Genomic DNA, 4225 nt, shown 5'->3' with positions numbered 1-4225 from the left:
CCTCTTAAGTTTACCAGTTTTACTATATTATTAGATGTTTTAAAAAGTAGCTATCGGTCCAGGTGACATCTATTAATTCTCTAATCTTAAAGAACTATGAGTTATTGATAATAAGCACACTACGAAACTAAGCAATTGCCAATAATTTTGTGTATTCTTTTGAACCATCCTCTTAAATTTACCAGTTTTAGTATATTATTAGATGTTTTGAACAGTTTCTAGCGGTCCAGGTGACATATATTTATTCTCTAATCTTAAAGAACTATGAGTTATTGATAAGCCTCCTATGAAACTAAGCAGCTGCCTATACTTTTGTGTATTCATTTGAACCATCCTCTTAAATTTACAAGTTTTAGTATATTATTAGATGTTTGAAACAGTTTCTAGCGGTCCAGGTGACATCTATTAATTCTCTAATCTTAAAGAACTATGAGTTATTGATAATAAGCCTACTATGAAACTAAGCAGCTGCCTATACTTTTGTGTATTCATTTGAACCATCCTCTTAAATTTACCAGTTTAGTATATTATTAGATGTTTGAAACAGTTTCTAGCGGTCCAGGTGACATCTATTAATTCTCTAATCTTAAAGAACTATGAGTTATTGATAATAACCCTACTACAAAACTAAGCAACTGCCTATAGTTTTGTGTATTCTTTTGAACCATCCTCTTAAATTTACCAGATTTACTATATTATTAGATGTTTTAAAAATTTTCTAGCGGTCCAGGTGACATCTATTTATTCTCTAATCTTAAAGAACTATGAGTTATTGATAATAAGCCTACTACGAAACTAAGAAGCTGCCTATACTTTTGTGTATTCATTTGAACCATCCTCTTAAATTTACCAGTTTTAGTATATTATTAGATGTTTTAATCAGTTTCTAGCGGTCGAGGTGACATCTATTAATTCTCTAATCTTAAAGAACTACGAGTTATTGATAATAAGCCTACAACGAAACTAAGCAGCTGCCTATACTTTTGTGTATTCTTTTGAACCATCCTCTTAAATTTACCATTTTTATTATATGATTAGATGTTTGAAACAGTTTCTAGCGGTCCAGGTGACATCTATTAATTCTCTAATCTTAAAGAACTATGAGTTATTGATAATAACCCTACTACAAAACTAAGCAACTGCCTATAGTTTTGTGTATTCTTTTGAACCATCCTATTAAATTTACCATTTTTATTATATGATTAGATGTTTGAAACAGTTTCTAGCGGTCCAGGTGACATTTATTAATTCTCTGATCTTAAAGAACTATGAGTTATTGATAATAACCCTACTACAAAACTAAGCAACTGCCTATACTTTTGTGTATTCTTTTTAACCATCCTCTTAAGTTTACCAGATTTACTATATTATTAGATGTTTTAAACATTTTCTATCGGTCCAGGTCACAACTATGAATTCTCTAATCTTAAAGAACTATGAGTTATTGATAATAAGCCTACTATGAAACTATGCAGCTACCTATACTTTTGTGTATTATTTTGAACCATCCTTTTAAATTTACCAGTTTTAGTATATCATTAGACGTATTGAACAGTTTCTAACGGTCCAGGTGACATTTATTAATTCTCTAATCTTAAAAAACTATGAGTTATTGATAATAACCCTACTACGAAACTAAGCAGCTGCATGTACTTTTGTGTATTCTTTTGGACCATCCTATTAAATGTACAAGTTTTAGTATATCATTAGAAGTTATAAACAGTTTCTAGCGGTCCAGGTGACATATATTAATTCTCTAATCTTAAAGAACTATGAGTTATTGATAATAAGCCTTCTACAAAACTAAGCAGTTTCCTATACTTCTGTGTATCCTTTTGAACCATCCTCTTAAATTTAAAAGTTTTAGTATATTACTAGATGTTTCAAGCAGTTTATAGCTTACCAGGTGACATACATTAATTCTCTAATCTTAAAGAACTATGAGTTATTAATAATAAGCCTACTACGAAACTGAGCAGCTGCCTACACTTTTGTGTATTCTTTGGAACCATCCTCTTAGATTACCAGTTTTAGTATATTATTAGATGTTTTAAACAAGTTCAAGCGGTCCAGGTGAAATCTATTAATTTTCTAATCTTAAAGAACTATGAATTATTGATATAAGCATAATAAGCCTACTACGAAACTAAGCAGCTGCCTATACTTTTGTGTATTCTTTTGAACCATCCTCTTAAGTTTACCAGTTTTACTATATTATTAGATGTTTTAAACATTTTCTAGCGGTTCAGGTGACATCTATTAATTCTTTAATCTTAAAGAACTATGAGTTATTGATAATAACCCTACTACGAAACTAAGCAGCTACCTATACTTTTGTGTATTCTTTTCAACTATCCTCTTAAATTTACTAGTTTTAGTATATTATTAGATGTTTTAAACAGTTTCTAGCGGTCGAGGTGACATCTATTAATTCTCTAATCTTAAAAAACTATGAGTTATTGATAATAAGCCTAATACAAAACTAAGCAGTTGCCTATACTTTTGTGTATTCTTTTGAACCATCCTCTTAAGTTTACCAGTTTTACTATATTATTAGATGTTTTAAAAAGTAGCTATCGGTCCAGGTGACATCTATTAATTCTCTAATCTTAAAGAACTATGAGTTATTGATAATAAGCACACTACGAAACTAAGCAATTTCCAATACTTTTGTGTATTCTTTTGAACCATCCTCTTAAATTTACCAGTTTTAGTATATTATTAGATGTTTTGAACAGTTTCTAGCGGTCCAGGTGACATATATTTATTCTCTAATCTTAAAGAACTATGAGTTATTGATAATAAGCCTACTATGAAACTAAGCAGCCGCCTATACTTTTGTGTATTCATTTGAACCATCCTCTTAAATTTACCAGTTTTAGTATATTAATAGATGTTTTAATCAGTTTCTAGCGGTCGAGGTGACATCTATTAATTCTCTAATCTTAAAGAACTATGAGTTATTGATAATAAGCATACTACGAAACTATGCAATTGCCAATACTTCTGTGTATTCTTTGGAACCATCCTCTTTAATTTACCAGTTTTAGTATATTATTAGATGTTTTAAACAGTTTCTAGCGGTCGAGGTGACATATCTTAATTCTCTAATCTTAAAGAACTATGAGTTATTGATAATAAGCATACTACGAAACTATGCAATTATCCATATTTTTGTGTATTATTTTGAACCATCCTCTTTAATTTACCAGTTTTAGAATATTATTAGATGTTTTAAACAGTTTCTACCGGTCCAGGTGACATCTATTAATTATTTAATCTTAAAGAACTATGAGTTATTGATAATATGTCTACTACGAAGCAGCTACCTGTACTTTTGCGTATTCTTTTGAACCATCCTTTTAAATTTACAGTTTTAGTTTATTATTAAATGTTTGAAACAGTTTCTAACGGTACAGGTGACATATATTAATTCTCTAATCTTAAAGAACTATGAGTTATTGATAATAAGCCTACTACAAAACTAAGCAGCTGCCTATACTTTGTGTATTCTTTTGAACCATCCTCTTAAGTTTACCAGTTTTACTATATTATTAAATGTTTTAAACAGTTTCTAGCGGTCGAGGTGACATCTATTAATTCTCTAATCTTAAAGAACTATGAGTTATTGATAATAAGCACACAACGAAACTAAGCAGCTGCCTATACTTTTGTGTATTCTTTTGAACCATCCTCTTAAATTTACCAGATTTACTATATTATTAGATGTTTTAAAAAATTTCTAGCGGTCCAGGTGACATCTATTAATTCTCTAATCTTAAAGAACTATGAGTTATTGATAATAACCCTACTACAAAACTAAGCAACTGCCTATAATTTTGTGTATTCTTTTGAACCATCCTCTTAAATTTACCATTTTTATTATATGATTAGATGCTTGAAACAGTTTCTAGCGGTCCAGGTGACATCTATTAATTCTCTAATCTTAAAGAACTATGAGTTATTGATAATAACCCTACTACAAAACTAAGCAACTGTCTATACTTTTGTGTATTCTTTTGAACCATCCTCTTAAGTTTACCATATTTACTATATTATTAGATGTTTTAAACATTTTCTATCGGTCCAGGTCACAACTATCAATTCTCTAATCTTAAAGAACTATGAGTTATTGATAATAAGCCTACTGTGAAACTATGCAGCTACCTATACTTTTGTGTATTCTTTTGAACCATCCTTTTAAATTTACCAGTTTTAGTAGATC

The sequence above is a fragment of the Papaver somniferum genome, unplaced genomic scaffold (genome assembly GCF_003573695.1).
Source record: "Papaver somniferum cultivar HN1 unplaced genomic scaffold, ASM357369v1 unplaced-scaffold_133, whole genome shotgun sequence".
Lineage (NCBI taxonomy): Eukaryota > Viridiplantae > Streptophyta > Magnoliopsida > Ranunculales > Papaveraceae > Papaver > Papaver somniferum.
The sequence above is the reverse complement of the archived record's forward strand: the minus strand, read 5'-3'. Positions refer to the sequence as shown.